The following is a 26,554-nucleotide window of genomic DNA, read 5'->3' as shown; positions in this document are numbered from 1 at the left end:
CCAGTTTTCTTCTCTGGAGAAACTGTCAATGGAAGCCGAGATGGTTCAGGCGTTTAGTGAAGCTCTCCGGCTTTAGCTCCCCCTTTACCTTCCGCTTCGGTTTCACGTGGGCCTCCCTCGTTAGCTCTGAGGCTAAAATGTGTCTGTGGAATAGAATGGGGCCCCAGGTCCTGCCCAACCCCAATCTAGGCTGTGGAAAATGGCGCGCGTGCGTGTGTTCGATGAGTGTGCGAGCGTGCTTATCGTATGTGGAGCATGCGGTATACGTGTTCATGTGTGGGAAGGGCACCCTGTCGAGGTGCCCCTCCGGAGACGTATGGGGTGGGCCCACGTGTCTGGATGAGTGTGCATTGATCCGTATTTTGACTTCCTTTTGGGCTGGCCAGGATAGTTTAGGAGGTAGTCAACTCCCACTCTCCATGGGGATGATGGAGCGGAGGTTTTTATGGCATTTGTTCAGCTCTTACTATGTGCCAGGCACTGTACTAAGCACGGAGAGATAAGAGATGATCCACCTGGACAAGGTCCCTGTCCCACATAGGTCTCACAATCAATCAGTGGCATTTATTGAGTCCTACTGTGTTACACGCTCTCTACTGAGCGCTCAACCCCCATTTTTATAGATGAAGGAACTGAGGCACAGAGAAGTGACTTGCCCAAAGTCACCCAGCAGGCAACTGGAAGATCTGGGATTAGAACTCAGGTCTTCTAACTCCCCGGCCCATGTTCTTTCCACTGGACCATGCTTCAGGGGGAGCCCCTTGCTTAAATCCCAGTTCTCCCTCCCTCTTGGATGGAGAGATCCAACTGGGACAGGGACTGAGTCAGACCTGATTATCTTCTTTCTTGATGATTTTTCAGATAGATCATCTAGATGGATTATCTTCCATCTAGATTATCTTCTAGAAGGATCATGTAGATAATTTTCTCTCATCTCACCTGATGATATCCAATCTCGATTACCTTCTTCTTAGGTCTAAATAGAAGATAATCTAGATAGATTGTCTTCAATCTACCCCGGAAATTAATACGTGCTGAGAAGATACCACTATTTTTATTTTTGCACCTTGCAAGCTCTGAATCCCAAGAGCTTGACATCAAGGACTTCAGCATGATCTAGTGGTAAGAACGTGAGGGTGGGAGTCAGAATTCTGTTTATTGTATTATCTTAGTACAGTGTTCTGCCCACAGTAAGCACTTAATAGCCACAAGTGAATGAATGAATCTCTTTTGGTGCTTAGCACAGTGCTCGGCCTTCAGGAAGAGCTTAATAAATGCTAGGCTCACTATTAATATTATTATCCGACAGTTTCCTTGGCTACATGCTGCCCTGTTTCGGTTGTTGCTGTTAACTATTCTCATTAGGCGTTCACTACATGCCAAGAAATGTACTAAGCACTCGAGTCGATACAAGGTAATCAAGCTGGACAGCCTCCTGTCCCACTTACGGTTCACAGTCTGAGTAGGAGGCTGTAGGATTCAATCCCCATTTTGCAGATGAGGAAACTGAGTCACTGAGAAGGTAGTTGACTTGCCCAAGTTCACACAGCAGCAACTGGCAGAGCTGGGATTAGAAACCAGGTCCCAGACCCATGCTCTTTCCACTAGGCCACACTGCCATCCGTCGATTGACTCCTTGAGGGCAGAGATCGTGCCTACCAACTCTATTGATGTCTGCTGTGTGACCTTGGACAAGTCACTTCACTTCTCTGAACCTCAGTTACTTCATCTGTAAAATGGGGATTGAGAGTGTGAGCCCCTTGTGGGACAGGGACCTTGTCCAACCCGATTAACTTGTAACCACCCCAACGTTTAGAACAGTGTTTGGCATACAGACAGCACTCAACAAGTACCATAATAATAATAATCTATGGCATTTCTGGTGCTTATTATGTGCATTTATTAAGTGCAGAATACACTGAGCACTGTATTCAGTGCTTTGGAGAGTAATAATATATTTGTTAAGCACTTACTATGTGCCAGGCACTGTTCTAAGCACTGGGGTAGATGCAGGGTCATCAGGTTGTCCCACGTGGGGCTCACGCTTTTAATCCCCATTTTCCAGATGAGGTAACTGAGGCGCGGAGAAGTTAAGTGATTTGCCCAAGGTCACGCAACAGACAAGCGGCGGAGCCGGGATTAGAACCCACGCCCTCCGAGTCCCAAGCCCGTGCTCTTTCCACCGGGCCACGCTGATAGATTGACTGGTGTAGGGCGAGAATGGAACTTTTCCCTACCACAGCATCTTCCCGCTGACCCAGCCGCCACGTTGGCGACAACCTCCCGCTCCCTATAGGATGAGAGGGTCAGCGTGGGGATGGGAGTGGGATGGGGGAGGCCCAGGAATGGAGCTGGGTCCCCGCGGTCCTGGAACGTCCTCCCTCCTCACCTCCGCCAAACTGATTCTCTTCCCCTCTTCAAAACCCTACTTAAAGCTCACCTCCTCCAAGAGGCCTTCCCACACTGAGCTCCCCTTCTCCCTCTGATCCCTCTACCGACCCCCCTTCACCTCTCCGCGGCTTAACCCTCTTCTCCCCCCATCTCCCTCTGCTCCTCCCCCTCTCCCTTCCCATCCCCTCGGCACCGTACTCGTCCGCTCGACTGTATATATTTTCATCACCCCATTTATTCTGTTAATGAGATGTACATCGCCTCGATTCTATTTAGTCGCCATCGGTTTTTACGAGACGTCCTTCCCCTCGACTCTGTTTATCGCCATCGTCCTCGTCCGTCCGTCTCCCCCGATTAGACCGTGAGCCCGTCGGACGGCAGGGACCGTCTCTATCTGTTGCCGACTTGTTGATTCCAAGCGCTTAGTACAGCGCTCCGCACCTGGTAAGCGCTCAATAAATACTATTGAATGAATGAAACAAATGAATGGGTGGGAGTCGGCGGAGGAGCCGGGAATCGCGGTCTTCCCTTTCCCGTTCCCCTCTCCTCCTTGCTGAGTCGAGCACCGCCTCCCTCCCCGCCTGAAGCCTCTCCTTTCAGCTGTCCCCCGAGCCCTTGATCGGCTCCGATCCTTCACTGCCCAAAGCCGGTGACCCGACTGGACCGTGACAGGTGCCAGGAAAGGAGCGTCTGCATCGGGCCACGGGCCACCGAGGGCAGCGAGCCAGGGCCCGGGGAGATGGAGAAAACCTGTTGGCTCTCTCCCGCTAAAATGGGATCTGTTACTAAATATTCCCTAGCACACTGGATACCTAGTAGAGCTGGAAGGGTCCTCAAGCGGTCATCTGGGCCAACCCCCTGCCTCCAGGCAGATGAATGGCTAAAGACCCCTCGGGACAGGACGGATCTGGTCTTCTAAGCAAGCCAGGAATGAAGACGATCCCACCCCAACTTAGTGACCTATTCTAGTGTGGGATATCAGAAAGTTCTTCCTCAAATCCGGCCAAAATCTCTCTTGCTGCAATTCAAGAAGCAGCGTGGCTCAGTGGAAAGAGCATGGGCTTGGGAGTCAGAGGTCATGAGTTCGAATCCCGGCTCTGCCACTCGTCAGCTGACTGTGGGCAAGCCATTTCACTTCTCTGTGCTTCAGTTACCTCGTCCGTAAAATGGGGATTAACTGTGAGCCTCACGTGGGACGACCTGATTGCCCTGTATCTACCCCAGCGCTTAGAACGGTGCTCTGCACATAGTAAGCGCTTAACAAATACCAACATTATTATTCCTCCTATTTATTCCTTAGAGAAGCCAAAAAGCAGCATGGCCTAGTGGATGGAGCACGGCCTTGGAGTCAGAGGGATCAGGCTCTAATCTCGGCTCTGCCGCTTGTTTGTCGTGTGGCCTCGGGCAAAACACTTCACTGTGCCTCAGTTACCTCATCTGTCAAATGGGGATTAACCCTATGAGCCCCGGGTGGGACAGGGACTGAGGTCAATTCGATTTGCTCGTATCCGATCCATCGCTTAGTTCAGTGCCTGGCACGTAGTAAGCGCTTAACATTATTACCATCATTATTATTATAATTATTCTCTGTGCCTCTGCTGTAAAATGGGGATTAAGACTCCGAGCCCCATGTGGGACAGGGACCCCATCTGGTCCAACCTGTTTACCTTGTATCCATCCACCCGAGCGCTTAGAACAGTGCCTGGCACATAGTGAGTGCTTAACGAATGCCACAGTTATTGTTATTATTGTTAGTGGAATTGGCGAACAGCTGTCAGCTTCCCCCCCATAGAAATTCTTCTCCAAGACTCATTCATGCTATTTGTTAAGCGCTTATTAAGTGCCAGGCACTGTACTGAACCCCGGGGTAGGTACAAGTTAATCAGGTTGGACACAGTCCATGTCTCACATGGGGCTCACAGTCTTAATCCCCATTTTACAGATGAGTTAACTCTAACTGCTAACTCTAGTGTACTCTCCCAAGCTCTCCGCACGCAGGAAGCGCTCTAAAAACAGCTATCGATCGAATAACCTGGCACTGGGCTCCGAACGTCGTAGGCGATCAATAAACCCTATTGATTATGATAATGACGGCGAGGCCCGTGATGGTCACTGGTCCAAGCTGGAGAAACACTGAAAGTAAATAAATGCTACATCTGGACTGATCGGCTGATTGACGAATTGATCGAATCATGCCCCCGGGTTACTACGCGGCTCACGGCTCTGAAACATTTTACCTTGATGGGAAGGAAACTCTGCCCAATTCAATTCAGTCATATTTATTAGGCGTTTACCGTTTGCAGAACACCGTGCTAAGCGTTTGGGAGAGCACACTATAACAAGCAACAGACACATTTCCTGCCCACGACGAGCTTACAGACCACGTTGGGTCCTATTCCTGCCACCTTGCCCGCCGACCAAAAGTATGCACACGATCTCAGTTCCTAAGCACTTAGTACAATGCTTTGCACACAGTAAGCACTCAATAAATATTAATTCCTCAGATGGAGTTATCGTTCCGGATGCTGGGTAGAACTGGGCCCAAGGCTGAGCGGTCCAGGACCCCTATCGAGCCACCCCGACTTGCCCTTTAATTATGGTATTTATTAAGTGCTTACCATGTGTCAAACACTATTTTAAGTACTCGAGATAATTAAGTCAGAAACATTCCCTATTCCACATGGGGATCAGATAGGAGGGAGAACAGGTATCCCCATTTTACAACTGAGGAAACTGAGGCGCAGGAAGTGAAGTGACTTTCCAAAGGTCACTCAGCTGACAAGTTGTGGAGTAGGGATTAGAACCCAGGTCCTCTGAGTCCCAGACCCAGATTGGACAAATGCAAACTGCTCTTCACAAAGTCGCAGCCACAAACCGTAGGGAATCAGAGCGAGTGATGGAGCAGGTAACATGGATTTCTTTTTGGAATAATGAAGACCCGGAGAGAGTCTCTTGCATCAGTCAATGAATGGTATTTATTGGGAACTCATGGAGTGAAGCGGACTGTACTAAACACTCGGAAAATGACAATACAACAGAATCGGTAGAAGCCTTTCACTTCTCTGCAACTTTCTACCCTTCCCTCAGCTTCCCTACTGCAGCCAGAGAAAGTCTCTTGAGTACTTCTGAAGCTTCTATTTTTTTAAAAGTATTTGTAATTATTATTATTAATAATAATAATGGTAACTGTTGAGCGCTTACACCGTGTCGAGCACTGTTCTAAGTGTTGGGTAAGTAGACGGCTAATCAGGTTTCCCTGTCCCACATGGGGTTCACCGTTTTAAACCGTATTTTACCGATAAGGTAGCTGAGGTACAGAGAATCTAAGTGACTTGCCCAAGGTCACACAACAGACAAGCGGTGGAGTCAGAATGAGAACCCAGCTCCTTCTGATTCCCTCTCCACTAGGCCATGGTGCCTCCCCAAGCACTTACTATGTGGCAAACGCTGTTCTAATCACAGGGGTAGATACAAGTTACTTAGGTTGGACACAGTCCCTGTCACGTGTGGAGCTTACAGTTTAAGTAAGAGGAAGGACAGGAGAACTGAGGCGCAGAGAAGTTAAGTGACTTGCCTAAGGTCACACAGCAAACAGTCGGAAGAACTGGGATTAGAACTCAGGTCCTCTGACTCCCAAGTCCGGGCTGCTTCTGCTAGTCCCAGAAACACGTAGAATATGCAGATCCACCCTCCCTCTCTCTCCTCTGCTGCCCTGTGGCCCATTTTGGCTGGCCCGGTTAGAGGATGGGAAAACGAGAACAGATTGATCTGATTCCATTTTTGATTCTGAGGAAGTCCGAAAGAGGCTGGAGGCTGTTCCTTTTCCAATCTGTCTCCAAATTTCGCTTTCTCAAAGTCGCATTCCTCATTTTCCAGTCCTCCAGCTTCTGGGTGATTTAAGGTGACTTTCTCCTATTTCTGGATGTATTGTGCCGACAATCTATCCACCGTGACACATGGATTACGAAGGCAGGTGCGTGGTTTCCATTGCTATTTATCTCCATTCGGTGGGGCTGGCAGTTATTTTGTGGTCTCATGTTTCACATCTATAAGATACGGATTGAGTTTCTCCACGGAGCAACTTCACCAAGCTCTTTATCCCGGGATGCCGTGAAAGGGAAGAACTCCATTCCGCGTTTCTGTCGCAAATCTGAACCTCCTGGGGACATTAGATTAGGAAATATTCGCCATCAGCGTGTTTACAGGGAAGTCTTTTTAACTTGGAAATCTGGGAGACGTTGAGCGGCATTTGATAACTTCGGTTTTGGGGGACTTTCTCTATAGAATGTTCATCTATCACAGTCGATCGATGGCTGGTATTTACTGAGCTGAGAATTTACTGGGAATTTTTTTGAGAATTTAGCTGAGTATTTACTGAACATACTACCGTATGTTGAACACGGCCCTGAATGCTCGGGAGAGCACAGTAGAGTTGGTAGACATGTTTATGACCTTTAAGGAGTTTACAGACTAGTGAGGGATTCAGGCAGTAAAACCACGTGGGAGAAGAAACTGAGTTTGAATAATAAGAATAATGATGATGGTATTTGTTAAGCGCTTACTATGTGCCAAGCACTGGCACAGTTCTAAGCGCTGGAATATAAGGTGAATTCCCGAGTGCTTAGAGGGTGAAGGCTCAGTGCCTGTGTGAGACAAGGAAGGGAGGGAAATGGGGTGGGGAGGTGAGAGGTTATCGGGGAAGGCTTCCTGGAAGAGGTATGATTTGAGGAAGGCTTTGAAGATGGGGAGAGCTGTAGTCTGTCGGATGTGAAGAGGCGCGGGGTTCCGGGTTGGAGGTCCATGGTCACTTTTCGGCTGTGCGTCAACCTGGATGCAGACAAGGAAATACTTGCCCGGATCTGCCCGGTGCAAGGTCAATAATTGAGATGCAAGATGCCCCAGTGGGAAGAGCCTTGGAGTCAGAGGACCTGGGTTCTAATCCTGGCTCTGCCCATTGGCTGTCTATTGTTCACTTGCCTATGTGTGTTTCCTCAACTGTAAAATGGGGATTCAACGTTCTCCCTCCAACTAAGACTGTGAGCCCTATACGTGGCAGGAACCACGACTGATTTGATTAATTCGCATCTCCCCAAGCACTTCTAACAGTGTCGGACACATGGTTTTCAACCAGTCAATGATTTTGATTGTGCACTCGCTGTACTCTCCGTACTAAGAGTTGGTAGACGCATTCCCCGCTCGCAACAAGCTTCCGGTCCTCAGTCTGATTTACAGACTAGCAAGAGCTTAACGAATACCATCCTTACTAATAGCATCTAACGAACAATTACTCTCCCTGACTTCAAAGCCTTATTGAAGTCACATCTCCTCCACATCTCTCTGACTAAGCCCTCTTTTCCTTTTCTTCAACTCCCATCTGCGTTGCCCTGACCTGCTCCCTTTATTCACGTCACTTATGTATATATCTGTCATTTAATTATTTATACTAATGTCTGTCATTCCCTCCATTCATTCAGTAGTATTTATTGAGCGCTTACTACGTGCAGAGCACTGTACTGAGCACTTGGAATGTACAAATTGGTAACGATAGAGACGGTCGCTGCCCTTGGACAGACTTACAGTCTAATCGGGGGAGACGGACGGACAAGAACAATGGCAATAAATGGAATCAAGGGGAAGAACATCTCATTAAAACAATAGCGAATAAATAGAATCAAGGTGATGTACATCTCATTAACAAAATAAATAGGGTAAAGACTATAAGCTCATTGTGACCAGGGAATATGTCCGTTATAGTGTACTCTTCCACTAGTACACTGCTCTGCACACAGTCAGCGCTCAATAAATACAACTGATTGACAGAATGACTGATCTAATCTAACATTCACTGGGTTTGGGGATTGGAGTGTGTGGCTCGATTCTGTCTCCGTACCTGCCACTGCTAAACTCAGTTACCACATAAATAATTGGTGATCAGGCCCATCCGCTTCCCACCCCTGCGACCCTCCCATCTGTTTCTCTGGGCAGCTCCAAGCATGCCCAAATCAATCAATCAGTCGATCAATCAATCAATCAGCAGCCTTGCCTCGTGGATAGAACACAAGCCCGAGAGTCAGAAGGACCTGAGTTCTAATTTCAGCTCAGCCACTTGTCTGCTGTGTGACCTTGGGCAAGTCACTTCACTTCTCTGTGCCTCGCGGATGGCTCAGTGGAATGAGCCTGGGCTTCGGAGTCAGGGGTCATGGGTTCGACTCCCGGCTCTGCCACTTGTCAGCTGTGTGACTGTGGGCAAGTCACTTCACTTCTCTGTGCCTCAGTTACCTCATCTGTAAATTGGGGATTACCCTGATTACCCTGTATCTACCCCAGCGCTTAAAACAGTGCTCTGCACATAGTAAGCGCTTAACAAATACCAACATTATTATTAAAATGGGGATTAAGACTGTGAGCCCTGTGTGGGACAGGGGACTGTGTCCAATCCGATTATCTTGTATCTAACCCCAGCGCTTAGAACAGTGCCTGGTACATAGTAAGTGCTTAACAAATACCACAATTACTATTAAGCGCTTGGGAGAGTACAACACAACAATATAACAGAAACCTTCCCTGCCCACGGCAAGCTTACACCAGGAGGGGAGACAGACATGAATATAAATTAAAAAAATTATGGGAATAAAGCCAAGACAGACTAGTTGGGGGCGGTTGGTACTAGCCCAGTGCCAACAGGACCCCTACAACCCCTGGAATCAACTAACAGTCCACATGAGAAGCAGCGTGCCTTAGTGTCAAGAGGACGGGCCTGGGAGTCAGAGGACGTGGGTTCTAATCCCGGCTCCGCCACTTGTCTGTTGTGTGACCTCGGGCAAGCCACTTAACTCCTCTGTTCCTCAGTTACCTCATCTGTAAAATGAGGGTTAAGACTGTGAACCCCATTTGGGACAACCTGATCACCTTGTATCTACCCCAGCTTTTAGAAGAGTGCTTGGCACATAGTAAGCGTTTAACAAATGCCATCTTTATTACTCTTGTTATTACGAGAGTGAGTCTCAACGGAAGGACCACCCCGACATTAGGGCGATTGACAAAAAAAACTCTGGGAGCACCTCCTTTGCTGTCCAGGGCTTAAAAACCTAGCCCTAGAAACTTGGATCCAGAAAGAGATTCCAGGAAAGAATGAGAATTTTCATCATCTACCTGGCCTGGCTACAAAGCCAGAGTCTCCTCCCTAGGAAAAGGTGGGAAACTCTGGAAGGTGCTTGGATTCCCCGGCCTACCGGGGAGATCTGGGGACCCCAGCCATTCCGGAGGAGACTGTCACCTGATTCCCAGTATCTTAGTGGACCCAGAGGCCCCCGAGGACTGGGCTAGAGCTCAGTGACTTTCAGCCCTCTGACTCCGAAGGAGAAGCCGGAGCTAGGCCACTCTGACATCTCCCCATCAATTATTCAATCAGTTGTATTTTACGTTAATTGAGCACTTACTATGTGCAGAACACCGTACTAAGCGCTTGGAGGAGTTCCAGACAACAGAATTAGCAGACGCCTTCCCTGCCCTTAGCAAGCTTACAGTCTAGAGGGGTGAACGGACTTTAAAGAAATAAGTAATTCATTATATATAATTTAAAGATATGTACGTTAGTACGGCGGCGTTGGGGGTGGGGTAAATATCAAATGTCCCAAGGGCACAGATCACGGGGCACAGACACCTAAAGAGAGTGAGCCAGGGAAAAGAGGGATAGTGCTAAGGCATGTCGTAACCACTTATCGAATGCTGTTATTATTATTATTGCTATTTATTAACAGTAGCATCATACAAGCGGCAATATTCCCAACCCGACACTGAACAGATGAATCAATCAGTTAATGGTATTTGTTGAGTTCTCATGGTGTGCAGCAAGCCCTAAGCATGGGGCTCACAGTCTCATCTCTATTTTCCAGATGAGGTAACTGAGGCGTAGAGAAGTGAGGTAATGATGACGGTATTCGTTAAATGCTTACTATGTGCCAAGCACTGTTCTAAGTGCCGGGGTAGATGCGAGGTAATCAGATGTCCCAAGTGGGGCTCACAGTCATAATCCCCATTTTACAGATGAGGTAACTGAGGCACAAAGAAGTTAAGAGACTTGCCCAAAGTCACAGGGCCGACAAGCGGCAGATCCGGGGTTAGAAGCCACGACCTGTGACTCCCAACCCCGTGCTCTTTCCGTTAAGCCAAGCCACTCTGCTTCTTAAATTATGGTATTTGTTAAACGATTACTATGTGCCGAGCACTGTTCTAAGCGCTGGGGTAGATAATAATGATGTTGGTATCCGTTAAGCGCTTACTATGTGCCGAGCACTGTTCTAAGCGCTGGACACTGTTCTAAGCGCTGGGGGGGATACAAGGTGATCGGGTTGTCCCACATGGGGCTCACAGTTTTCATCCCCATTTTCCAGATGAGGTCACTGAGGCACCGAGAGATAGAAGGTCATCAAGTTGTCCCTCATGGGGCTCACAGTCTTCATTCCCATTTTACAGATGGGGTAACTGAGGCAGAGTCACACAGCAGACAAGTAGCAGAGCCGGGATTAGTACACCCGTCTTTTAACTCCCAAGACCGTGCTCTACCCGCTAAGCCACGAAGCGACTTGACCAAGATCGCACGGCAGACAAGTGGCGAAGGTTCCGACTTCCGGGCCCCTGCTTTATCCACTAGGCCATGCTGCTTCTCTTATGGGAAATAGTCAAGTGTAAGAATATTTACATAAGCACAAAGTGTTTCCATAAATATCAGTGTAATTTAGGATTAAATAGCCCAGTACATAGTCAATGCCTAGGGCAGGGCAGAAAGGGGAAATAAGGGGCTTAGTGTGGGAAAACCATTTGGAGGGAATGTGATTTTAGGAAGGTGGCAGATTCTTGGATACGATAGGAGAAGGAGTCCCAGGCCTGAAGGAGAATGTGGGGAAGGGATTGGTGGTGGAATAGATGAGATCAAAATACAGAGAGGGGGTTAGTGTGCGAGGAGCAGAGTGTGCGGGTTGGACTGTACAGGAGGAGATCAGCAAGGTTAGACAAGAAGGAGAGAGCTGTCTAAGGGCCTGAAGGCCGCTGGTAGAGTTTCCTTTTGATGCGGAAGTAGAAGGGCATCGACTAGAGTGAGTCGGTCAGTTGTATCTATTGAGCACTTACTGCGTGCAGAGCTCTGTACTAGTCGTTTGGGAGAGTACAATATAACAATATAAAAGAGCATTTCCGGGGAGTCATGGACTGGACAGTTTTCAGAAAAATGATCCATACAACAGAGTGAAGTAGTCAGTCAATCATATCAATTGAGCACTTAGCGCTTGGGAGGGTACGGTATAACAATATAACAGGCACGTTCCCTGCCCAAAATGGGCTTACAGTCTCGAGGCGGAAAAAATAGCGACTGGAGTGGGGAGAGACGGAAGGCAAGGAAGCGCGGCAAGGAGGCTGATGCGGTAGTTAAAGTGGGACATGAATAATTCTCGGATCGGCATAGAAGTCGTTTGGATGGAGAGGAACGGGTGGATTTTAGCGATGCTGTGAAGGAAGAACCAACAGGCTTTTGGAAGAGATTGAATGTGTGAGAAACGATTCGAGGAGAATGCCTGCTTGTGAGACACTGACGGCGGTGCCGTCTTCAATAATAGGAAAGTCGGAGGAAGAGAGGTTTGAGTGAGAAGATGAGGAGTTCTGTTTCGGACATGGTAGGTTTGAGGCGTCAGAGCGACATCGGAGTAGAGGCGATCTGGAGACGGGAGGAAATGTGAGACGGGGGAGGAGGGGAGAGGTCAGGGCTGGAGAGGCAGATTTGGGAGTCATCCAAGTAGAGATGGTAGTTGAGGCCGTGGGAGAGAATGAGTTCTCCAGTGGAGTGGGTGTAGATGTAGAATAGTCAGGGACCCAGAACTGAACTTCAGAAGGTAGAAGGCAAAGGAGGAGCCTGCATAAGTGAATGGGAGGCGCGGACAGAGAACTGGGAGAAGAACAAGGCCAGGACAGTGTCGGTGAAGCCAAGGTAATATTGCGTTTCGAGGAGGAGTGGGTATACACAATGTCAGAGGTGTTAGGAAGGTCGAGGTGGAGTAGGATGCCGTAGCGGCCAATGCAAGAAGGAGGTCGTCGGTGCTCTTGAAGAGGGCCGTTTCTGTGACGTGAAGGGGATGAAAGCCAGATTGCAGGAGGTCGTAGAGAGTTGGGGAGGAAATGGAGGCAGTGAGTGTAGATAACTCTCTTAAGGACTTTGGAGAGGAATGGTAGGAGGGAGACTGGGGAATAAATGAAGGGAGCCGTGAGGTCAAGGGTTTTTTTGTTTTTTTTTTTAGAATAGAGGACAAATGGGCGTGTTTGAAATAGGTGGGGAAGAAGCTATTGGAAAATGAATGGTTGAAGATGGCAGGCGGGGAGGATAGAAGGGAGGAGGAAACTGCTTCGATGAGGAGAAAAGGAACGGTGTCAGAAACCCAGGGGATGGGGGTAGAATCTGAAGGGAGGCAGGAGTTATCCTCTTGAGGTACTGCCGAGAAGGATGGGAGAGTCAAGAGTGGTTCAGAGGGTGAAAGAACTGTAGAGGATTTCTGTAATTTATTTATTTCAGTGACTGTCTCCCCCTTTAGACCATTAGGTTCTTGTGGGCAGGGAACATCCCTACCAACTCTATTCCCCACTCCTCAAGAAACTCCAGTGGTTGCCCATCCACCTCCACATCAAGCCAAAACTCCTCACTTTTGGCTTTAAAGCCCCCTGCCCCCTCTTAGCTCACCTCACTGCTCTCTTCCTACAACCCAGCCCACAAACTTCGTTCCTCTGGTGCTAACCTCCTCGCTGTAACTCCATCTCATCTAGCTCGCTGCCAACCTCTTGCCCACATCCTATCTCTGGCCTGGAGCACCCTCCCTCCTCATATCAGACAGATAATCGCTCTCCCCAACGTCGAAGCCTTACTGAAGGCACATCTCCTCGAGGAAGCCTTCCCTGACTGAATCCTTCTCTTCTCTTTTCCCACTCCCTTCTTCGCCACTTATGCTTGTTCATTCATCCTCTCTCCCTTCCCCATGTACACACCTGTAATTTATTTATCTATTTATATTTAATGTCTGTCTCGCCCTCTAGACTGTGAGCTCGTTGTGGGCAGGGAACGCATTTGACGTTATATGGTACTCTCCCAAGAGCTTAGCATAACACAATAAATTCGATTACTATTAATATATATTGCCGCACTCTCCCAAGTGCTTATACAGTGCTTTGTGTGCAGTAAGCGTTCATCAAACCCGATTACCTTGTATCTTCCCCGGTGCTTAGAACAGTGCTCGGCGCATAGTAAGCGCTTAACAAATACCGACATTATTATTAAACACCACTGATTGATCTGTAGAGGAGCATGGGAGATTTTAGGGAGATCACATCTAATAATTTCAATTTTATCAACACAATACACGACCGAGTCACTGGGGGTAAGAAATGGGCGTGGTGGGGTGAAGAGGGGATTTGAGGAGAGAGTTCAAAGTCTGAAACAGCCGTCATAGGCCATGGTCATGAGGGTCAACAAGGATGGAGAAGCACTGTTGCCGGGCAGAGGAGAGGGAAGAATGAAGCAGAAGAGGATGATGAGATGCAATATCAAACATCCTTCCCGCTTTTGCTTTTTCCTGTAGGAGAATGTTAAGAATCTGTTTGCCATCTCTCATTTCATTCCAGAAATGGGCCCTCAAAAAACACACCCACTTGGCAATGTTGGGCTGCTCCGGGGGGTTCTCTTCGGGGTGGGATCACTGGCGATGTGACATTCTCTCACCCACCCACCCAACTCTCTCCTTCTCTCCGTTTCTCTTAATAATAGCTATGACTCTTGTTTAGCACTGACTCTCTGCCCGAGCACTGGTGTAGATAAAATGCAGTGAGATCAGACACAGTCCGGGGCTCCCATGGGGCTTGGGAGAGGGACAGTATAATTGAGTTTGCAAACATGATCACAACCCACAAGGAGTTGTGGATGATGTCATCATCATTATTCCCTCACCGGGGGATACAGAAATTAATGTACATAAATTACGGATCTGTACATGCTGCAACACATGTATTTGTCCATAATTTATTTATATTAATTTCTGTCTCCCCTGCTGGACTGTAAGCTCACGGTGGGCAGGGAATGTGTCTGTTATATTGTTATATTGTATCCTCCCAGTGCTTAGTATAGTGCTTTGAACCCGGTAAGCGCTCAATAAATGCCGTTGAATGAATGAATGACTGCTCTGCATACAGTAAGCGTTCAATAAATGCGGTTGACCGATTATGACAGAAGGCATCGTTATTAGTATTAATGGTATTTATTGAGCATTTACTGAGTACAGAGACCTGTACTCAGTGCTTGGGACGGAACAATCCAACAGAGTTGGTAGGCACGATGACTGCCCAGGAGGAGCTTACAGTGGGCCTTATCGACATCTTCCTCATCAGCCTGGCTTAGTGGAAAGACCCCGGGCTTGGGAGTCAAAGGACATGGGTTCTAATCCCACCTCCGCCACGTATCTGCTGTGTGACCTTGGGCATGTCACTTCTCTGTGCCTCAGTTACCTTATCTGTAAAATGGGGATGAAGACCGTGAGCCCCGCGTGGGACAACCTGCTTGTCTCGTATCTACCCCAGTGCTTAGAACAGGGCTTGGCACCTAGTAAGCGCATAACATATACACCATCATTATTATCACTGTTATTTATTGAGGGCTTACTGTGTGCAGAGCACTGTACTAAGCGCTTGGGAGAGAAGAATACGACAGAGTTAGTACACACGATCACTGACCACAAGAAGCTTACGGCGGGTTCTTCATCGTCGTCATCAGTGCTATTTATTGAGCACTTACGGCGTGCAGAGCGTGGTTCTAATGCTCGTTGGGTGTTTGAGAGTTTGGCTGGTGGTATTTGTGGTGATGACTGTGGTATTTGTTCAGCGCCTACTATGTGCCGAGCACTATACTAAGCGCTGGGGGCGGGTCCCGCAGGACAGTGCTGGCCGAAGCTGGCTGCTCCTTGCTCAGGGCAAGCCCTGGCCCCTCCGTCCGCCGGAAGGCCCGCAAGGACCCTGGCGTCCGGGCCGGATTCTGCCGAGACCCGGGCCCTGCCGGGAGCCGGAACCCCTGACTTCCGATTAGGAGAGCCTCTTCCTGGCCGTCTGCTGGGTGGGCTGAGGTCACTGGCGGGCAGGGGGTGAGGGGCAGGGGGTCGGGGCAGGGCTGCACCTGTTGCTTTGGTGGCCCTGGGTGATGGATGGTCTGTGCCCTCGGGGCCGCCTGCTGTGGCGATTCAGAGCCCAGGGGGAACCTTTGATCTCGGGGTTGCTGGCCACCTGTTTGCCCAGGGCTGGGGGGTGGGAGGGGGCTGCCCCGGAAGGACCCAAGAAGACCCCAGGCTGGGCTGCAGCACCCGGGTGTAGTCATGCCCGCCTCACTCACACGCTCACATACATATTTAAGTTCACACAGCTCACGTACGCGCACACACACACTAGGTTCACAGACATCCTCACCCACAGCCTGGCCCAGTGGATAGAGCACAGGCCTGGGAGTCGGGAGGACCTGGGTTCTAATCCCGGTTCCACCACCTGTCTGCCGTGTGACCTCGGGCAAGTCACTTCTCTGTGCCTCAGTTATCTCATCTGGAAAATGGGGATTCATGCCGTGAGCCCCATGTGGGACATGGACCGAGTTCAACCTGATTAGCTTGTAAATACCCCAGCGCTTAGAACGGTGCCTGGCACATAGTAAGTGATTAACGAATGCCATCATCGTCCTCACCAGCGCTTAGAACAGTGCTTAGCACGTAGCAAGCGCTTAACAAATACCATGATTATAAACATGCGAACATATTCAGGGAAATACACAAACACCTTCACAAATAGAGAGATATACATGCTCTCACTTGAGCACAGAACGGATGCCCGGCTCATGCTGGACTCTGAGCTCACGCTAGATGGTGAGCTCGTTGTGGGCAGGAGTGTGTCTATTTGTTGTGAAAACGTACTCTCCCAAGCTCTTAGTACAGTGCTTTGCACACAGTAAGCGCTCAATAAATGTGACCGAATGAGTGAATGCCCACACAAATACAGTAACACCTAAATGCACACATAAACACAAAAACATATGCACACCACACACAGATATGCACACAGATACATGCACATTCAAATAACACAAAAACACGCCCACACGAATGCACAAGCACGTACAGTGCCCACAAAAACACAGAAACTTGCATGCTCACACTCAACAACAGACACATCCACAATCACGTAGAGAATAGTGCTTGACACATAGTAAATGCTTAACAAGTATCATTACGTTATTTTTATTATTACCGGTGTTACTATAAAGACGTATCCAGACAGTACAGTGGAACCCCTGGGCCACGTCCTCCCGCCGTCCCGGAACGCCCTCCCACCTCACCTCCGCCAAACTGATTCTCTTCCCCTCTTCAAAACCCTACTTAAAACTCACCTCCTCCGAGAGGCCTTCCCAGACCGAGCTCCCCTTCTCCCTCTACTCCCTCCACCGCCCCCCCTTCACCTCTCCGCAGCTAAACCCTCTTCTCCCCCCATCTCCCTCTGCTCCTCCCCCTCTCCCTTCCCATCCCCTCGGCACCGTACTCGTCCGCTCGACTGTATATATTTTCATTACCCTTTTTATTTGTTAATGAGATGTACATCGCCTCGATTCTATTTATTTGCTATTGTTTTAATGAGATGTTCATCCCCTAGATTCTATTTATCGCTATCGTTCTCGTCCGTCCGTCTCCCCCGATCAGACCGTGAGCCCGTCAAAGGGCAGGGACCGTCTCTATCTGTTGCCGACCTGTCCATTCCAAGCGCTTAGTACAGTGCTCTGCACCTAGTAAGCGCTCAATAAATACTATTGAATGAATGAATGGAACTCAATCCCTTTGACAGCCTACACTCATCCCGATTCTCGGCCCCGTAGTAGGTCTGGTGAGTTTGGCCAAGCGCTTAGTACGGTGCTCTGCACATAGTAAGTGCTCAATAAATGCTATTGAATGAATGAATGAATGATCGGAACTCAATCCCCTTGACAGCCTGCACTCATCCCGATTCTCCGCCCCGTAGTAGGTCTGGTGATTTTGGATGGGCTCAGATCACGTAGCCCCCCAGAATTCTCCCCTTGCCTGCGTCACTTCTTGGGGCAGCAGGGCTCCTCTCGGCCAAAGCTCTTCTTTGCCCCCGACTTCTAAGAGTCAGCCACGCTGGTGCGGAGGACTCAGGCGGACAGCGGACTGCCCGCTCCCGGGTGGTGTCCAGCTGGGACAAGATGGCGAGTTGTGCCAGGGCACCGACAAGAAGCCAACATGGAGCTTCAGTTGTGTGAGCCCAGACCTCTCCTTATACATCTTAGGGTGGCAAGTGATGAGGGGGCGGTGGTCCTCATCCTGGGGTCTGGATCTGGAGTCCCCAAGCCCACCGCACTAGCCCACTGGCAACAGCCACCCTAACCCCTAATTATCCTTCAACTGAGAAGGCCTAGTGGAAAGAGCAGGGGCCTGGGAGTCAGAGGGCACAGGTTCTGATCCCGCCTCTGCCATGTGTCTGTTTTGTGACCTTGAGCAAGTCACTTCACCTCTCCGTGCCTCAGTCACCTCATTTGTAAAATGGGGATCAAGACTATTAGTCCCATGTGGGACAAGGACTTTGTCCCACCTTGCCCAGGGGTTAGAACAGTGCTTATCATATAGTAAGTGCTTAACCAATACCACAGTTATTATTATTAACCTGAAATCCTCATGTTACTTCTTGTTTTACCCTGGTTCTTTTTATTGTTAGATTGTACTCTCCCAAGTGCTAAATACAGTGCTCTGCACACAGTAAGTGCTCTATAAATATCATTGATTGATCAATCGATTGATCTTCTTTTTGCTCCTTATGTCAATAATTCATGTCCTGCCAACCTCCCCCCACTAACCTTAAAGTTCCTTCCCAGCTAGGGGAAGCTCTTTCACTTCCAGTGTTTTCACCCAAGCGCGTAGTACAGTCCTCTTCCTATAGTAAGTACTCTACCAGTTCCACTGATTGGCTGAGTGCCAATCTGGAACCTAAGCAGAGTGAAAACAGCAAATCTTTCTTTTGCTCCTCTTCTCTAAGAGAAATAATAATCGTGATAATATTAATAATGATGGTATTTAAGTGCTTACTACGTGTCAAGCACTGTTCTAAGCTCTGGGTTAATCGGGTTGTCCCACATGGGGCTCACAGTCTTAATCCCCATTTTACAGATGAGGTAACTGAGGCACAGAGAAGTTAAGTGACTTCTCCAGAAGACAAGTGGCCGAGACAAATTTCGAATGTCTTCTGCTTTCTAGGCCTGTGTTCCTTGGGCAGTTTTCTGTGGGGATTTTCTCCCGAAACTGGGTGTTCCTTTTCTTCCCAATTCTCCAATCAATTCCCACGGGGATGTGAATGTTAATTTTACCAAGAATTTGACTTAAAATTTCATTACGGGGAGCCTCTCTTGAAATCTAAGCCACAAGTGAATTTAATTGTCTTCTGTGCCAATGTGGCTCCGGGCTTTGCAATCTTAGTGACGTGATTACTCAAGTGAAGTTCCTTGCCAAGAAGATTTGAGGCGTTCAAACACCCTTTTTGGTTAAAAATCACTCACACGCACTGCATTGTTTAAGTAGCTATTGTCATGCACTTCATTCCTTCGCAGATTGGGCATTCTTTTCTCTTCACTGAACAGCGGAGGCCAGGAATTATTCACCCTGAAGTCCTCTTTCGAAGGGCTCCTTCCAATGAACCATGTTTGTGTCATTTGCAACCTGGATATCATTTTCTGGTTGAGCTTCCCTCCCAGACCCGCTCTCCTTTACAATCAACAACTCCGTAGTCTTCCCTGTCCCTTCCTGCTGCTGCCCTGTTTGAGTTTAATCTCCCCTTGGGGAGAGAAACAACTGTGTTACAGTGAGAGAAGAAAAGGATTCCTGTAGAACTTTTCGCTGCATTGCACTGAGAGGGTTCCCAATAAATACAATTATTTCTACTTCCCTGGTATCCTCCGGGTTCCCGATCTTGTACCTCTCACATTCGGTCTGCCTCTGAATCCTGCTGATTTCCCACTGATCAATCAATCAATCAGTGGTATTAGGTGTAGGGCACAGGACCCAGGATTCAGGATAATGATAATAATAATAATTGCGGTATTTGTTAAACGCTTCCCGTGTGCCAGGCACCGTTCTGAGCACTGAGGTCGATACAAGGTAATCAGGTTGGGCACGGACCCCGTCCCACCTGGGGCTCACTGTTAAGTGACTTGCCCAAAGTCACACATTGGTGGAACCGGGATTAGAACCCAGGTTCCTCTGACTCCCATTCCTGGGCTCTATCCTTGGGGCCACACTGCTTTTCAATATGGATTTTAATATGTGTTATATATGTCATTCCAAAATGGCTTAGACAATGGGTGCTGCTGTTACGCGCTGACATTCTGCTCTCTGACGACAGCAAACCCTGGTTCTCCCCTATAAGTCATCTCACAATGCAGTCCCCCGGATACTCAGAAACTGGGAGAGAGGATGCGGAGTTTTCATTGCAAACCATCACTCTACTCCAATAACGACTCCAATCAATCTGTGGTATTTATTACCTGCTTACTGTCTGCAGAGCGCAGTATTAAGTGCCTGGGAAAGTATAACAGAGTTGGTAGAAACAATCCCTGCCCCCAAGGAGCCTACAGTCAGGAAGATACCATGCCCCACTGGGGGCAGAAGATCACAATAATATCATTTATTAAGGACTCATTACATATCCCGTGTTGTGCTAAGCGCTGGGATAGATGCAAGTTAACCAGACCGGGCGCAAAGAAAGAGAGGGGTTATTTTATGTCCTTTTTATAATCAATCGTATTTTTTGAGGGCTTACTCTTTGTGCAGAGCACTGTACTAAGTGTTTGGGAGAGTACAAGGAAACAGAGCAGGTGCTTGGGAGAATACATTGCAACAGAGTTGGTATACATGTTCCCAGCCCAAAACGAGGGAAATGAAATCCAGAGAGGTTACGTACCTGGCTGAGGTCACCCAGCAAGCCAGTGGCGAAGGTGGAACCGAGACCCAACTCCTTGCTCTTTCCAGGAATCCATGCCACTCCCCACCTGTGCAGATGCGCGACTCAGAAAAATGAAATCCTGGAAGGAGTTGGGACTGAGAAGCGGAGGTTCATGGGAGAGCTTGATCAAGAGACCTTCAAATACGGTGCCCACGTCTGAAGCAGGAGGAGGAAGTGCCGAGGAGAGTCGGGAACAGCCGCTAACGGGAAGAAGAGAATCGGATCACACTAATCTAGACCCGGAGAGAATCGCCGGGGTCATCGGATCCAGTCCCCTGAGGCATCAGCGATCTAGGGCGGTGTGGCCTAGTAGATCGAGCCAGGGCCTGGGGGTCGAAAGGACTTGGGTTCTAATCCTGACTCCGGCACATGTCTGCCGTGTGATCTTGGGCAAGTCAGTTCCCTGTGCCTCGGTTGCCTCATCTATAAAATGGGATTAAGATTGTGAATTTTATCTGGGATCCGGTTATCCTGTACCTACGCCAGCCCTTAGAACAGTGCCTTGCACCTTGTAATCACTTAACAAATACCATGATTATAATTATTAATATTGCAGGTGGCCAGTGAATTGTTTCCAACAGGTCCTCAGGGTGGATTCTTCAGTCGAGTTTCATCAAGCCAGAAACAGCCTAAACTGCCACCTTGGGTAAGAGGAAAAAACGGGAAAATGAAAGACAGGCTACACGTTGTGATGGTTTTCACCACTTAAGGTTCTGGAAATACTTCGGCTTCAAACGCTTAGGGTTTCCACTGTCTTTTCCTGCTTTCCGATGCCACCGTCCCTGATGGCAGAGAGCAGCGGCTCTGTGGAGGTGTGAAGGCCGGCTGTGTTGACACAGGGAGAACATCTCCATGTTTATTGCCATTCTCCCGATCCTCGAACATGGTTTTCTGGGCCTTAGGCCACGAACCCTTCCTGATTTGAATGCTGAGAGAGAAACGCCCTTCTCCTCGTGAGAAAATATCTCCTACCTCTCCTAGCTATTCTCCTATTAGACCCAGCCCGCAAACTTTGCTGCTCTAATGCTAACCTACTCACTGGACCTCGATCTCGTCTAACTTGCCACCGACCTCTCTCCATCGTCCTGCCTCTGGCCTGGAGACCCCTCCCTCTTCCTATCCGACAGACGATCACTCTCCCCACCTTCAAAGCCTTATTGAAGACACATCTCCTCCAAGAGGTCCTCCCTGACTAAGCCCTCTTTTCCTTTCCTTCCACCCCTTCTGCATCAGTCATCCATTCTCTTTATTCATCGCCCCCCCCCATCCCCACAGAACTTATTCCCATATCTGTGATTTATTTCTTTATTTTAAGGTCTGCCTCCCCCTCTAGACTGTAAACCTATTGTGGGCAGGGAATGTGTCTGTTGTATTGTTATAGTGTATCCCTCCTAGCCCCAGTACAGCGCTCGGCACGCAGCGAGCGCTCAATAAATACAGCTGGATGATTGAGGTGAGGCCATGAGACCGAAGAACGTGTGGAAAAAGATCAAATACAGTATCGTTTTTACTTCAAGATGAACACAGATGAGATCCAGGAACTTGTCACCTTTTACAGAAGGCAAAAGAATGGATGGAGGGATACAAAGATTTTATCGGCCTTTCCTTGACGTGACCTCTGTCACTCAGTCGTGGCTGCTGCTTGTGAGTAATTCCAGTAACCAAAACGCTCACCAGTAGAAGCGCCCAGCTCTAGCACTAAGTTTATCTAGCACATATTTGTAGCTGGGACTATAAAGGAATCAATTTTAGAACTGTTGGAGAAATATTTTTCTGAATCATCCTGGAAAACACCGTTGTTGTGTTGGACCGCTCCCACGGTCTGAGTTCCTGGTAACTGGAAGTCGGAACTAATTATTCCGGTCCTTGTTAAGCGCTTTCTATGTGCCAACTTCTGTACAGAGTGCTGGGGTAGATAAAAATCAGCAGGTTGGGCACGGTCCCTGTCCCTCAAGGAGCTCACAGTCTAAGTAGGAGGGGGAACAGGGGCTGAATCCCCATTTTACAGATGAGGAAATCGAGGAACAGAAAAGTGAAGTGATTTGCCCGAGGTCAAAAAGCGTTCAGGTGGAAGAGTCGGGATTAGAATCCCGATCCTTCAGGGCAGTGCTCTATCCACCGGGCCATCCTGCTTCTCATCTTTATCCTTATACTTCTTTTAGGGATTCTGGAGGGGTTCTGTCTAGGGACTTTGACATGTACGTTCTCTCTCTATATACGTATGCAGAGAAGCAGCGTGGCTTAGAGGAAAGAGCACGGGCTCGGGAGTCAGAGGTTGTGCGTTCTAATCTCAGCTCCGCCACTTAGCTGTGTGACGTTGGGCAAGTCACTTCTCTGTGCCTCAGTTACCTCATCTGTAAAATGGGGTTTATGACTGTGAGCCCCACGTGGGACACCCTGATGACCTTGTATCTACTCCAGCGCTTAGAACAGCGCTCGGCACATAGTAAGCGCTTAACAGATACCACCATTATTATGTATATATATATACGTGTGTGTATATATATATATGTCTGTGTGTGGTCTCTGCACTGGGCCACAATTATGCCGCTTCATTTCACCTCCGCTCTGAGCAGGGTTCATACTCCCTCTGAATCACTGGTATTTATTGAGCACTTACTCTTTGCAGAGCACTGCACTAAACACTTGGGAGAGTGCAACACAACCATATAAGAGACCCATTCCCCGCCCACATTGAGCTTACAGTCTAGTGGGACTCTCTCTAAAGGTGGCTACATCTGGGGAGGGGCATGACAAGAAGACCCCAGAGCAGAGTCCCCAGATGCCTATCCAGAATCCTCCAGCAGCCTTCCCAGAATAATAATAATAATAATGTCGGTATTTGTTAAGCGCTTACTACGTGCAGAGCACTGTTCTAAGCGCTGGGGGAGATACGGGGGAATGAAGTTGTCCCAGTGAGGCTCACAGTCTTCATCCCCATTTTACAGTTGAGGGAACTGAGGCACAGAGAAGCGAAGTGACTGGCCCACAGTCACACAGCTGACCAGGGGCAGAGTCAGGATTCGAACCCATGACCTCGGACTCCCAAGCCTGGGCTCGTTCCACCGAGCCATGCTGCGCCCTGGTCCCGTCACACATAAAACACCCAGCCACCTAAAAACCCGGGGCCAGTGAAATGGGGTCCGCGAAGCGAAGGCGTCCCCTTTTTTTCGGGATCGGGGCAGGTAACGAGCTCTGCATGTCCGCAGCCAAGAAGAGTGGCTGGGAGACATCAGGCTCCTGTCTGCCGGGCTTATTCCTGGGGCAGCGGATATGCCCACCCTTTAACGATCGCATAGACACCGTCCACTCTGTCCAGTGCCCTTCCCGGTTCCCATTCTCTTCAGCACAGGACCAGAATTTCACCGGATCTCAAGAGATTTCTGCTAATGGAAAGGCCCAGCGAGGAACAGAATTCATACCCGCCATCCTCCTCAAAGAGAAGCACACAGCGTAACCCAGCAGGGCCCATCCTAATTCCTATTCAATAATTCCATTATTGTTTTTCCCGGGGGATAGATATTTGCATGCTTCAAGTAGCTGGAGCATCGGGTTTGTTGACTTGGATTTATGACTTTTACAATATGCCCTGAATTTCTTTGCTTTGAATATGACACATGCGGGAATTTCACAGAACACGTCAACCTCGGGAACCAGACTGCACTGAAAGGGATCTGGCACTCTCCTTGGGAAAGCATTAAAATATGCATTTTCCCGCTGTGATATGAAACCATCGTAAAATCGTGCCTTGATGTAGACCAAAGCAGAAACGATGACTGTCAGCAAATTGATGCTAGACTACAAATTCCAGCAAAACAGTCTTTATTTACACGAACTAACAAAAAAACTTTTGGTACAAAAGAAAAATGCCAGCCAGCACCCTTTCAATGGAAACCACCTGAGTCGATGGCTTGGTTTTTGGCCCAGAGAGAGCATAGGCTAAAGCAGCTTGGCCTAGCGGAAAGGACGGGGCCCGGAAATCCGAGGATCTGGGTTCTAATCTCGAATCTGCCGCTTTTCTGCTCCGTGACCTTGGGAAAGTCACTTCGCTTCCTCGTGCCTCGTTACCTCGTCTGTAAAATGGGGGTTGAGACTGTGAGCCCCACGTGGGACGTGGACTGAATAGCTTGTATCTACCCCGGTGCTTGGTACAGTGTCTGGCACATAAGTACTTAATGAATACCATTTAAAAAAGGAGATGTGGTCATCAAAAACCTTTGTTGGAAAAGGCAGAGAAAGGGTCGAAAGTAGGGTCTTACTCCCCTTCATTCAGTTTCATGAGTGGTAATGCCAGCTGTGCTTAGTACAGTGCCTGGCACATAGTAAGCGCTTAGCAAATACCGCAATTATTAATATGAGGAAACCCCAGAGCTGCTCTATAGGAGCTCTGTGTAATCCCTCAGAGGCTTCCAAAAATGTTCTAAGGAAGCTGGTCCCTCCTTGGAATTCTGCCACCAGAGGGAACTTTATCCCTCATTTACACGCAGGGATTAGCGCAGGCTGTTGGCTGATCAGATTAGGAAATCTGTCGGGTGCTGAGTAGATTAGATTCTCGCTGCTTGAAGACTCTGTGCTCCTCAAGGCTGGCCTCCTTGTAATCCTTGGACAATTCAGGCAACCAGCCCTGGTGAGGGACAATTTATAACTTTACCTAGTCTACTACTCTCCCAAGCACTTGGTATGGCGCTCTGCACACAGGGAGCGCTCAATAAATATGAAAGATTGACTGCCACCTGGAAGGGACTCAGCCTAAAGACTCTGAGCTCACCGTGGGCAGGGATTGTCTCGATTTGTTGCTGAATTGGACTTCCCAAGCGCCTAGTACAGTGCTCTGCACACACTGAGCGCTCAGTAAGTGCGACTGAATGAATGAAATCACTGCAATGGCTCTCCCTGGACTTCATGGATTGGAAAGCACACAAGCCGTGGCTTTCATCAGCTCTTCTCGACCTCCCAAAATAATAATCACTGTGGGATTTGTTGAGCCCTTCTGTGTGTTGATCTCTGGGGTGGATAGAAGATATTCAGGCCGGACACAGTCCCTGTTCTATGTGGGAGAACGGATATTTAATTCCCGTGTTACAAATGAGGAAGCTGAGAAACAGAAAAGTGAAGTGACGGGATCCAGGTCGCACAGCCAGCGAAGTGATAGAGCTGGGATTCGAACCCAGGTCTTTCCACTTCCAGTCCTGCGTTCTTTCTACAGGACCACGTTGCCTCTCGCCTGTCTTCCCCTCAACTGTGGAGAAGCAGAGAGCGGGACAGCGATGCTGCGAGACGCTGTCTTTTTAAACAGCTTTCCCCACTCCCTTCTATAGCGTCCTTGAGCTTGGGTTTGCTCCCTTTTTTCACCTCTCCTTCAGCCCCACGGCACGTATGCGCATATCAGCGTGGCTCAGTGGAAAGAGCCTGGGCTTCGGAGTCAGAGGTCATGGGTTCGACTCCCGGCTCTGCCACTTGTCAGCTGTGCCACTGTGGGCAAGTCACTTCACTTCTCTGTGCCTCAGTGACCTCATCTGTAAAATGGGGATTAACCGTGAGCCTCGCGTGGGACGACCTGATGACCCCGTATCTACCCCAGCGCTGAGTACAGTGCTCTGCACATAGTAAGCGTTTAACAAATGCCAACATTATTATTATTATATCAAGTAATTTCCACATTTCTATTAATGTCTGTCTCCCCCTCTAGACTGTAACCTCGCCGTGGACCGGGAACACGTCTGCCGACTCCGTTACGTCGCGCTCCCCCAAGTTCTGGGTTCAGTGCTCTGCACACAGTAAGTGCTCAAAAAATATGATTGAGCCCCTTCTCTGCACATGCATTTCCAAGCACTTGAGGGTGATGGAGGTGGGCGGGAGATAAGACAATACGTGCCAGGGGTGTAGATGGTCGAAACATCGGCGACGCTGACTCTCCGTTGGCGTCGATGCCGATGGGTCTCTGGCACTGGGTCCTGCCCCTCCCGGAGAACCAATCGGGGTTTTCCTGCCCCTGAAGAGTGGAGATGGGGCACGGTTAGGATGGCGGCTCGTTCGTTTGGGCTGGAGGCTTCTGGGAAACGATCTCGGAAGCTGCCTCCGACGGCTGCTACGGCTCAATCGG

Source organism: Ornithorhynchus anatinus, chromosome 17 (genome assembly GCF_004115215.2).
Source record: "Ornithorhynchus anatinus isolate Pmale09 chromosome 17, mOrnAna1.pri.v4, whole genome shotgun sequence".
NCBI classification, from domain to species: Eukaryota; Metazoa; Chordata; class Mammalia; order Monotremata; family Ornithorhynchidae; genus Ornithorhynchus; species Ornithorhynchus anatinus.
This window is presented reverse-complemented; position numbering follows the sequence as displayed.